This window comes from Oreochromis niloticus, unplaced genomic scaffold (genome assembly GCF_001858045.2).
Source record: "Oreochromis niloticus isolate F11D_XX unplaced genomic scaffold, O_niloticus_UMD_NMBU tig00002055_pilon, whole genome shotgun sequence".
In the NCBI taxonomy this organism is placed as follows: domain Eukaryota; kingdom Metazoa; phylum Chordata; class Actinopteri; order Cichliformes; family Cichlidae; genus Oreochromis; species Oreochromis niloticus.
In genome coordinates, this window is record NW_020327548.1 from 1 (window position 1) to 12,748 (window position 12,748).

At 37.8% G+C, this 12,748-nt stretch overlaps 1 long non-coding RNA gene across 1 annotated transcript; it reads left to right on the forward strand.

Annotated features, from left to right (window-relative positions):
- The first annotated feature begins 3,225 nt into the window (after nucleotides 1-3,225).
- On the forward strand, nucleotides 3,226-4,029 carry LOC112844905 (uncharacterized). Its single transcript, XR_003217667.1, has 3 exons — nucleotides 3,226-3,299; nucleotides 3,697-3,847; nucleotides 3,954-4,029. It is a non-coding gene; the product is annotated as an uncharacterized LOC112844905 (long non-coding RNA).
- Nucleotides 4,030-12,748: the final 8,719 nt, after the last annotated feature.

Here is a 12,748-nt window from a genome sequence, read left to right on the forward strand (position 1 = left end):
TATTATACATATTATAAGGGTATAAATAAGGGTAGTAAAAAAAAACACCCTCAAATTCAATACTTACGTTTAAGTTGTTAAGAACAGTAAGAGCCGTCTGTGTCCTCGAAGTATCTTAGAAAGAAAGAAGGTTCCCGCCGGTCTTTAAATTACAACTTGTGATGTAATCTGTTGTCACCGCCCTGATTGGCTAACTACGATTGTGTTTCGTGATTGGACTGCTTGTGTTGATTTTATGTTATCACTGTTTTGTTTTTTGTTTTGTTTTTTTGTTAATCGTCTAATTTTAATTATGGAATTATCATTATTTTATAAGTCTCAAACGTAAATTTGAGATTTATAAATCAGTTTAGGCTTTGGAGTTGACGTCACGCCGCAATGCATTGTGGGAGCATGCCACCATTTTATCAGGCCACGAATCAAAACAAACACTCGTTTGGAAGAAGATACAAACCGTACTTAAAAGCTCAAACAAAGAACTTTATAGACTCAGATTGTGTCGGACGGTACTTGCAAAAAATAGCGTGCATTGGAAATGTGGACCCGTGAAAAAACGGCAGTGGAGCAGAAACCCGAAGCCTGATATATTTCCGTACCTGTGGAGTTAGCGCATACACAGGAACCAGTTTCGCAATTACAATGTCTGGAGGCGCACATCGATTAACCAATGGTTGGTTACAAGATTTGGCTATTTTTAGACTCCACGTTGTGAATACGTCGTCATTCAAACAAGGTAAGTCAACTTGAGTACTGCCAGTAAAATCGTTGATTTCCCTGCGAACATTCAGATTAGTGCAGCATAAATTCATTCATGAGGGGAAATTACAGTGCGAACATGTTGAGGCTCTGTTAGATGGATACAACCACGGGTTGATGGATAACATAGTGAGTTCAGTGCACTGATATGACATTGTCCTAAGGATTTAGTCATTCTCTAGAAGAAATTGCACTAATGAATTCATATTTATGTAATTCTAATTACACGTCTTGCTTCCGTGTTTTTGTGCTGTGTAACTAAAATACATTTATTTTAGTTTATACATTGATTAATGACCTGCAGTCTTTGATCGTCACTTAAGTTGAACTTTATGTATTCTCTTATAAATCATACACAAAATGCCACATTGAAAAAGGTTTTATTATCATTTTGACACTTGAATTAATTTTATTTCCAGGAAAAATTTTAAAACTTTGGGTAAAATGAATATCAGTTACCTGTATTCTACTGCTATTTATTAAAATTACATTTTAATAAAGGTATGCTATTTGGGTACTCTGTCGGACACTGAGAAAGGTCAGAGAAATTATACTCTGAGAGACTTGGTAAACAATGCATGCATGGTTGTTCAATTAGTTCAGTGTTGCTGTTTGTCTACTTGTAAAAAGATGAATTCACAGAATTATAAATGACTCTGACTCCAGCTTCATTTTCAGTGCCATCATCTAGCCCTCTTTGTACCTGGTGGATGTCACAGGCCTCTGCCTCTGAATATTGTATAGCATTGTGTGTAGACTGCCTCTCTATGTGCTTCAGTGCAGACAGAGCAGAGGTTCGGGACCCTGTTGTCCTTATTTCTGATTGGTGTTGGTGTGTAGCTGGCAGTGTTGTCTGGGCTTATGCCGGGCTCACACTGTGCGATTTTGAGTCGTGCGACCGTTTTGGTGATCGGCCCGAGTTTGTCCTTCATCGTGCATCGTGTAGTGTACGTGGGGTAACGAGAAGCGATTGACACCTCACGACCAGCTCCCGATCATCAATCGCTTGGTCGGGAGGATTTCAAACCTGTTGAAATCCTCACGACCGTCGTGAGGGTGTACCGCAGCTTCTCACACTACGCACGCGCAAACACAAATGTCAGCGAAAAAGACGGCGCAGTACAGCAGTGCAGCGTGTGATCTGGACACAAGCGATGGAGGCACAACTTGTAGAACTTTGGAAAGCTCACCCGAGCCTTTTCGATGTGGCTCACCAAAGATATCACGACCAAACAACCGTGAAAATAGTTGGATTTACACTGCTGCTCAATCACAGCTGCCTGATCAATGTTTTTCATAAAGTTGATGTGGTGTGCGTGTCTGTGTGAGTGAAAGACAGAGAGGGAGAGCAAGCGACAGAATTTCTGTTATAACCTTCATTTCATGAACGCACAGTTTGAGCACTCAGGTCGCATCAGAGCATTGGGCCGTATAGTGTGAGACCCTGCATCGTGACCTATGAACTTCTAACCCCTGCGACTCAATCGTACAGTTTGAGCAGGAGCTGAATCGCGCGGCTGAAAAAATCGCACAGTGTGAGCCCGGCATTATGCTGGGCAGACACTGTGTGATTTTTGGCCCATTTGAGCCGATTTTTGAGTTGTGCGACCGTTTTGGTGATCGGCCGATTATGGCCTTCATCGTGCATCGTGCAGTATACGTGGGGTAATGAGAAGCGATTGACACCTCACGACCAGCTCCCGATCATCAATCGCTTGGTCCTGAGGATTTCAAACCTGTTTGAATCCTCGCGACCGTCGTGAGGGTGTCACCGCAGCTTCTCACCACTACGCACGCGCAAACACAAATGTCAGCGAAAAAGACGGCGCAGCACAGCAGTGCAGCATGTGATCTGGACACAAGCAATGGAGGCACTTGTAGAACTTTGGAAAGCTCATCCGAGCCTTTTCGATGTGGCCTCACAAAATTATCATGACCACAGCAACCGTGAAAATAGTTGGATAGACATTGCTGCTCAATCACAGCTGCCTGATCAATGTTTTTCATTAGCAATTTAGCAAAGTTGATGGCGGTGGTGTGCGTGTCTGTGTGAGTGAAAGACAGAGAGGGAGAGCGAGCGACAGAATTTCTGTTATAACCTTCATGTTATGGACGCACAGTGTGAGCATCGGGTCGCATCAGAGCATCGGGCCGTATAGTGTGAGACCCTGCATCGTGACTTACGAACTTCTAACCCCTGCGAGTCAATCGTACAGTTTGAGCAGGAGCTGAATCGCGCGACTGACAAAATCTCACAGTGTGAGCCTTGCTCTTTCAATCAGAAATGATGCTGCAGGTTGTCTCTTCACACCTACACCGAGACAGAGCAACAGTGGGACAAACCCAAACAGCACTGAGATTCATATTCAGGCTGACCCTTTAATGTTATTTCTAACCTGCAATAAATAATATGTTATATGCTTGTTTGATAAGTATTTTTTTAAAAAAATATTTGTTATTGCTTTTTTTCAGGGGTTGGAACTAGCTATTAAAATGGTCATCACCAGACCAAGGCTCAATTGAGTCATGGAAGGAGAAATCAGGTGAGATAGTAAGCTGCTGTTATATACAATATTAGTGTACAACAGTCAGTAACATGCTCCAAGCACAATAGAAAGTGCAATGTTTAAATATAATTAATATAATTATATATACATCCTATAGCAGCTATTCATAAAAGTAAAGACAAACAAACATAAACAGTAAAACTTGTAAACAGACCAAAAACTGTCAGACGTTGACAATCCAGTTAAAAGTGATTTAAGTGATGAATAAAGTGCTCTAACTTTAAGTGCTCAGGTGCAAACTATTGTGTGCGGGGTAGTTTTAAGTGTATATATGTTGTTGTTATTATTATTATTATTATTATTGTCATTATTGCACAGATGACTTTCACAGTGCCTCATCTACCCTCATATTATTATGTGAGGCATTTAACAGAAATAAACTGCACAACGACGTGGCTGGTGACCCACTTCACCTCTCCTTGCTAAACACTGGAGAATCATGCAAAGACTTTGATGTAACAGATTGACCTCTAACAGCAACCATGGGCATCAGTGATGAGAAAACCTGTGTTGAGACAGCACTGGTGAGTGTGCTTTCTTACCAGCAGCCCAAATTAGCCACAACATCTGTAAACATTTACCAAGATCCTCCTCTTTACCTGCCACTGCTACTCTACACTGTGAGTACAGGCTGGACCCCACAGAGTGTGTGCATGTTTGCAGTGAGGATGAACTCTTCCACCTTGAAAGCACAGATGACATGGCAATAAGATTGAGACAGCAACAGAGAACAGGCAGCCGACCAGGATTAGCATCAGCTCCACAGGCCAAGATTACATCTTCATGTTTAAGAGGTTTGTTATATGAGGGGTGAAACTGTGAAGAGAGAATCCTCAAAGGAACGAGACAGACTGCAGACGTGAGCACAGGGACAGACATGGAGTTTAACGCAGCTGGAGAAAACTGCAAATTGAAAAACTTTAACTATAGACCTCATGGCCTCGTTGTCCACCCTGACGCTCCCTGGCTTGGTTCCTCACCAGATGGGTTGATCTTTGATCCATCTGCACAGCCACCGTTTGGACTGCTTGAGATAAGTGTCTTTATGTGAGGAATTATGTTCACTTCAGATACCTTCAACTAGAGATGGACCGATCCGATATTACGTATCGTATCGGTCCGATACTGACGTAAATTGCTGGATCGGATATCGGTGAGAAATAAAAATGTAATCCGATCCATTAAATATCAAAAAGCACCTCACAAAACTTGCGACACCGCGTAACTCGGCTCATAACCGTAGCACGTCGGAGCAGTGTGCTCACATTGAGCGGCTGTGTGTATTTGTAGCCTCGCTAGCAAACCAGCATTTCATCTCCGAGGAAGTGATCCCAGAGAGAAGTAAAGCAAGTGTGTAAGTTCATCTCTGAATGTTTGTAAAGCGTACCTACGTTAAGCTTAACAACCGATATATGGAGCAACTGCCTCTTCTCTCTCCTCCCTCTCCTGCCGCTACTTCATGAAACTGCTTAATGATCAGCTGATCGGCTTTTCTGTCGCGAGTCCGTCTCTCTTCTTTGTTTTGGCTTTGCACCAGAAGAGGAAACCAGCGGCTGAACAACAGCAGCACGTTTAACCTTGATAAGCTGTCGTTAGAATTTATTTAATATTACTTTCTAGACCAGGATCCTTTTCTACGTAGCTGACGGCTGGTAACTGCGCAGGGGCGGATCTAGCAAAGTTTAGCCAGGGGGGCCGATAGGGCATTAACAGGGAAAAGGGGGGCACAAAGACATACTTTTCTTTCTTATTCTCATTTAAAATGTCTAGCTTTTAATAAATAATTATCTGAATCTTACACCCAAAGTTTTAATCTGATGTAAAATGTATAGAAGTCCATTACTGTATATAGTAACTGTTAAGTCTAATATACCCTAGTAAGCTATAGTACTTTTTCCTTTGGGAAGATACCATCTGTGCAGTCTGCAATTCTGTAGAAGAAAGATGTTGAATCTATTTAATTATTCTTGAAAAATAATTTATTTCTGTGCATTTTTTTTTCACACTGCATCAAATTAAAGTTGATTACGTTGATTAAGCATCATGAGGTGGAGGGTGGGGGGTGGTTCCCTTTTTTTTTTTGCTGGGAGTTTGCAACCCTATCAGTTAGGTTGCTTAATATTTCTGCTAAGTACTATTTAAAATACCAGAATAGGAAGGATGGAGTAGGTTTAAGTTTATTAGATTGATCAGTATTGCTGAACTATGAATATTTTGGGTGCAGTGTATTTTTACATACAGGTATAACAGAATAGCTTTAGTGTTGTTGTTTATTTAAACTTGAGTATGAACTTATACAAAATGCAGCAAGATATTAAAAAAACAGTTTTATTGATTAAAAAACACACTATATCGGATTAATATCGGTATCGGCAGATATCCAAATTTATGATATCGGTATCGGTATCGGACATAAAAAAGTGGTATCGTGCCATCTCTACCTTCAACTAAGAATGGCACCCTGTCTCTCTGTAAAAGTCACTTGTAACGACTATGTTGACACAAAGTTAACAGCAGCATCAGAGAGAGCGTGGACTGGTGTTACTTTCATGTTCACACGCTGATGCACTTCTCTCTTAAAAATAATTTGATTTCTATTGTGTGGTCTTACAAGAGTACAGGTGATTTAAAGATGTCAAGTTAAATGTTCAGTATGTTGGTCACACCACACACATGCACTCTCCAGTTTCTTCTTCTCATCTAATGCAATCTTAATGGTAAATCAACAGGGTGCTTGGTTGCATAATTAGCTGTGCATATGTTGAAATAAATGTAGGTTTTCTTTATTCTTGGCAGGAAAAACATATATCCAAGTGTAAATCAGTGCAATTCATAAATGTGATTATGTAAACATTACTAAAATAGCCAAAGCATAGTTCCAATATTTACATTTGAGGGGCTACAATCACTAAAATCTGAATTTCATTAAAACCATTTTTTACATTTACTTGTTAAAAATTGTTGTTTGTTATCAATAATTAGAGCTCTAATCATTTACATCATATATAATCTACCTGAACCAATATAAAACTATTTACTATAAAATAGTGCAGTTACAAGCACTGGTCTGAGCGGTGCAGCTTTTTAAAACATTCTGTTGAATTCAATCAGTGGAATAAATACAAGACTACAGCTGCTGCAGAGGTCTCGTAGCTTTAGTATATGAGGTGCCCTATCTACCAGACGAGCAATCTAAATGCCAAGTGAACTGTGCAACTTCACTGACAGTGAAATCTTTAGCCAAAGTTTTAACCAGGGGTTTGTTTTGATAATACTTAGGAAGCAGCTGTGTGCACTGCCAGCACCGTTCCGAGGGATAATGGTGTCAAATATTTTGATCGCCTTGATGCTTCTAATTGCCCTCTCCACATGTATCATTAGATGTGAAATCTTCTAAGTGAATAGTGTGTGGTAATAAATCTTATCATTCGATTCAGGGTAGTGTGGGATTTGTACTGATGAAAACATTTTATCCCAGTATTCAGACATGGGTGTCAGAACACTGAAAATACACTTGGAATCATGGTTCCAATCATCTCAGGAGAAATGCATATCCCAATTGCATTCAGTAAGGTGCACCAATTTCATGATGATTTTTTTTTAAGAAAATAAATGTGTTGACATGGTTTTTCTGCCAATTTTCCCAAGTAGTTTTGCGGTAACTTCATCTTGTTCTGTTTATTTATTTATTTTTTTCAGTTTTGTGTCAAAACTGTCATAAATGTTCACTAAGATATGACATTTTTAACTAGATATATTTTTTGCTATGATATAGTATTTGTGCTTATTATATTATTATATTTCTGCTGAGTCACACTGTTTTCCAAAGTTGTTACTTTTCCGCTAAATTATAGTATTTCTGCTACAATGTTATAGTATTGTATACCAAGTTATACTGTTAAACCATTTCTTCCAAATTGTTATGTTTGTGCTAAATATTAACATTTCAGCTGAATTACAATACTTCTGCTATATTATACTATTTCTTAGTAAGTTACAATATTTCGGCCAAGTTGCATTTCAGCTAAGTTTTTTAATTTTTGCTAAGTTGTTATGCTTCTGCAAATTGATTAAAAATTCAACTACTTTTCAAATACTTATTTCAGCTTCTTCAGCTGTTTTCAGCAGACAGCTTCAGCTTTACAGCATCCACACTGCATTTTCGCAGGAAATGCAAATTTTTCTAGTTATTATTATTATTATTATTATTATTCCAGTTGCTTCCGTACGTTTTTTGGCACTTTTCTACTTCCACAATTTTCAGCCGATTTTCACCGTTCAAATTTTAAACTATTCTGCTATTTCTGCTAATGATTGCTATGACTTTTGGTATTTTTAACTCTTATACTTTTTAAAATATTACGTTTTTTTCCTTTAATTTGTCCCATTGAAATGAATGGGAAACTTCCGCAATTCTGCTAAAACTTACTCTTTTTTGAAACTTAACTACGTTCTCATACTTTCGCCTAGAACAACCATTCAAATTTTAAAATGTTCACAAATTATTGGGCTATTCATGAATGATTCAGCTTTTTCATATCTGTTACCGTTTTCATCGTATCCCTCTCTAAGTTTTGAGTTTCATCTTTGTGATTTTTCACAAAATACATGCGTTGTTATGGTTGCTATGCAGTTGGTTCTAAGTGAGCCACTGTACCTTTGGCAATTTTCTCTTCATGTCCGAACAACTTCTTGCTACTCGCTCAATTTTCACTTAACCCACACAAATTATACATCAAAACGTAGGTATTTTTGCTGGCTTTCAGAAAATGTTACTATCATTGTTGTGAGATTTATAGAATTTTGGCAAATCACCTCAGACCAACACAAAGTCAGAAAACTCTCCATAGAAAGTCAATGGAGAGCTTGTTCAAAATCATCGCTTGATTTCTCTAATGAGAGGCATATTCGAATCGTCATATCTCCTTAACGAAGCGAAGTTAAAACATGAGGCTTGTCCCCGTATATCTTCAGACACTCCTGATGCTCACAATTCAAGAATTTCTTTCTCACCTATTACCGTTCTGAAATGAGTTAGACTTGTTTGAGGGTAGGAAATTCGTCCTTTGCTCAGATTTCTTCAGATTTCAAACTCTGGAAATGAACCACTTTTTTCTCTTGTCATATCTTTTTAATGGATTTCCACAGAGACCTGAAAATTTCCATGATTGTTCACCAAAGCCTGCTGTCTCTTACGGTGAAAGAATGATATCGATACTCCAAATAGATTTAGAGTTAGAAAGCGTTGTTTGAGGGCAAGTCAAGGCAGATTTTGCTTGCCTCTACTCAGTTATGGTGCATTAGAAGTCAAATATCTTCAATAATTCATATTTTAATGATAAAGTGTCAACACTTTAAGATTCCCCCATCTCTTCTGAACAAAACGGTGTAAGAATGACTGTTCTAGCCCCTACGGTTAGGAAATTATGGCCATTTGTTTGAGAGGAATCCTCACTATGAGAAATTCACTGCAGAAATCCTGTCTCTGTGCTCTGTGTGTGTAAAAACGGCTGCACCTGTTTTGGCGGGAAAAAGTACACAGCCTCTCTGATTGGTGGATTCAAATTTAGCAGCTCCCAGGCTGCTTGACTGACCTAGAAACTTGATTTTCTCTCCCTGTGTGTGTGTGTGTGTGTGTGTGTGTGTGTGTGTGTGTGTGTGTGTGTGTGTGTGTGTGTGAGAGACAGAGAGAGAGAGATAGAGAGGGCGAGAGAGAGTTTTTATGGGAGCATCTTATTGTATGATTTAAATTCAATATATTTAGACTGGTTGACTGAATTTGATCCTCTGTGTGTCTCTCTGTGCATGTGTGTTTCCATATGTGTCCATATTTGTGATTGTGTCACTGTTATACTTTTTTTTGCTGATTTTTTTCATTTAACAATTACATTTGAGGGACCCTTAGCATGTTCAGGATTCTTTCAGCTGTCCATTTTGCTTTTCCAATTTTTCTATTTAAGTTATTACTATTGTGTTGAGTCATATCATTTCTGCTGCTTTTCAGTATTTGTGCTAAATACAGCATTTCTGCAAAATCATACTATGTCTGCTATTTTATGAGATTTGTGCTAAATACAGCATTTCTGCTAAATCATACTATTTCTGCTATTTCATAAGATTTGTACTAAATATAGTGTTTCTGCCAAATATAGTATTTCTGCTTAATTATAGTATTTCTGCCATTTTATAGTATTTGTGCTAAAACATAGTATTTCTACTAAATGTAGTATTTATGCTTAATCATACTATTTGTATATATTTCTGCCAGGACCCCAGGCAGCTAATCCTCTGTGAGGACTGATACATATAAAATTTACATATCAGGACCTGCACGGCTTCCCAGCCAGCCAATCATATCTGAGGTCTGCCCTTTCTTCTCTCGTCATATCTCAGCGACAGATGTACAAAGAGCAATGCAAATCACAGTCAAAGTACACGAAAGTACGCTGATTCACCCAGTACAAGAATTATGCTTCTAGTGCACCTAGTTTTTGAGTTACACGACGTTTTGTAACTCCAAAAAACTGTCTTTTTCGCCTCTCACCGCAATCTAATTCTGACTGCTCATCACCCTGTTTTCCAGGCGCTCGCTCTCTTTCCCAGTGGCGCAGTTGGTAATGACACAGGTCTGCAACCAAAAGGTCGTGGGTTCAATTACACCTTGGGCAACATGTTTTTTTCCCTACAAATTAATACACTATCACAGACCAGTAATTGATATTCATCATTTATTACAATTCTGCAAACTTTTATGATTTTAGCAGCTTTTCTAATATGGACCTCAGATTCTTGTTAACACTCCATGGCACAAATACTCTTCCCTTTAGGCTCTGTGTATGTGTGTGTGTATCAATATTTCTCCCAATTTAAAGTATTACTCCTCCATAATTGTATTTCTGTTAAATCAAAGTACTTTTACTACATCTTAGTACTTCTGCTCAATCATAGTATTTCTGCTAAATCATAGTATTTTGCCAAATTATGGTTTTTGTGCCAAATCATAACATTTGTTTTATGTTACAGTATTACTACTAAGTGGAGGAATTTCTGTCATGTTACAGTATATGTGCTGATTACAGTATTTCTGCTAAATCATAGGATTTCTACTATATTATATTTTTCTTTCTAAATATAGCATTTCTGCTATATAATTGTATTACTGCTATGTTATAATATTTGTGCTAAACCAGAGTATTTCTGCTGAAACATAGTATTTCTGCCGAATGATAGTATTTCTGTCAAATTACAGTATTTTTGCTAAAACATAGTATTTTTAAAAAAAAATTTCAATATTAATAGTAAATTACAGTGTCTCTGGTAAATCGCAGCATTTCTGCTATGTTGTACTGTTTTTCTAAATCATAGTATTTCTGTAATGTTTAAGAATGTTTGCCTAAATATATTCTTTCTGTTATCTTATACTATTTCTCCTAAATTCTTGTATTTTTGAGAAGTTATCGTGTTTCTGGTAAGTTACAATATTTCTGCTAAGTTCTGCTATGCTATTGTATTTCTGCCAAGTATTATGTTTCCTCTAAGATATTGCAGTTCTGCTAAGTTACTACATTTTAGCAAAGTTCCTTTTCTTCTGCAAAGTTTTTACAAATTCTGCAACTTTTCAGCTTTTTCTGCTTGTTTCAGCAGACAGCTTCAGCATTACAGCATCCACACTGCATTTTCGCAGGAAATGCAAATTTTTCTAGTTATTCTTCAAGTTGCTTCCGTACGTTTTTTGCTGTTTAACTAGTGCCACAATTTTCAGCCGATTTTCACCGTTCAAATTTTAAACTATTCTGCTATTTCTGCTAAAGTGTGCTATGACTTTTGGTATTTTTTGCTGTTATACTTTTTAAAATATTAAGCTTTTTATGCAATTTTTTGTCCCATTGAAATGAATGGAAAACTTCCAAAATTCTGCTAAAACTTGCTTGTTTTTGAAACTTAACTACTTCCTCATACTTTCACTTAGAACAGCCATTTAAACTTTAAAATGTTCACAAATTATTGGGCTATTCCTGTCTGATTCAGCTTTTTCATATCTGTTACCATTTTCATCTTATCCCTCTTTAAGTTCTGAGATTCATTTTTCTGATTTTTCAGAAAATACATGCGTTGTTATGGTTGCTATGCAGTTGGTTCTAAGTGAGCCACTCTTCCTTTTTCAATCTTCTCTTCATGTCCGAACAACTTCTTGCTACTCACTCAATTTTCACTCAACCCACACAAATTATACATCAAAACGTAGGTATTTTTGCTGGCTTTCAGAAAATGTCACTATCATTGTTGTGGGATTTATAGAATTTTGGCAAATCTCCTCAGACCAACACAAAGTCCCAAAAATCCCCATAGAAAGTCAATGGAGAGTTCGTTTAAAATCACCGCTTGATTTCTGTAATGAGAGGCATTTTCGAATCGTCATATCTCCCGAACGAAGCGAAGTTAAGACATGAGGCTTGTGCCAATATATCTTCAGACACTCCTGACGCTCACAATTCAAGAATTTTTTATTCATCTATTACCATTTGGCCATGAATTGGGTTTGTTTGAGGGTAGGAAATTTGTCCCTCGCTCAGATTTCTTAAGATTTCAAACTCTAGAAATGAGGCACTTTTTTCTCTCGTCATATCTTTTTGATAGATTTCCACAGAGACCTGAAAATTTCCATGACTGTTCACCAAAGCCTGCTGTCACTTACGGTGAAAGAATGATATCTATACTCCAAATAGATTTAGAGTTAGAAAGCGTTGTTTGAGGGCAAGTCAAGGCAGTTTTCGCTTTGCCTCTACTCAGTTATGGTGCATTAGAAGTCAAATATCTTCAATAATTCATATTTTAATGATAAATTGTCCACACTGTAAGATTCCCCCATCTCTTCTGAACAAAACGGTGTAAGAATGACTGTTCTAGCCCCTACGGTTAGGAAATTATGGTCATTTGTTTGAGGGGAGTCGTCATTATGAGAAATAGACTGCAAAAGTCCTGTGTCTCTCTGTGCTGCGTGCACCTGTTTTGGCGGGAAAAAGTGCACAGGCTCTCTGATTGGTGGATTCAAATTCAGCAGCTCCCAGGCTGCTTGACTGAGCTAGAAACTTACTTCTCTCTCCCTGTGTGTGTGTGTGTGTGTGTGTGTGTGTGTGTGTGTGTGTGTGTGTGTGACAGAGAGAGAGAAAGAGAGGGCGAGACAGAGTTTTTATGGGAGCATCTTATTGTATGATTTAAATTCAATATATTTAGACTGGTTGACTGAATTTGATCCTGTGTGTGTCTCTCTGTGCATGTGTGTTTCCATATGTTTCCATATTTGTGATTGTGTGACTGTTACACTTTTTTTGCTGAGTTTTTTTTTCATTTAACAATTACATTTGAAGGACCCTTAGCATGTTCAGCATTTTTTCAGCTGTCCATTTTGCTTTTCCAGTTTTTCT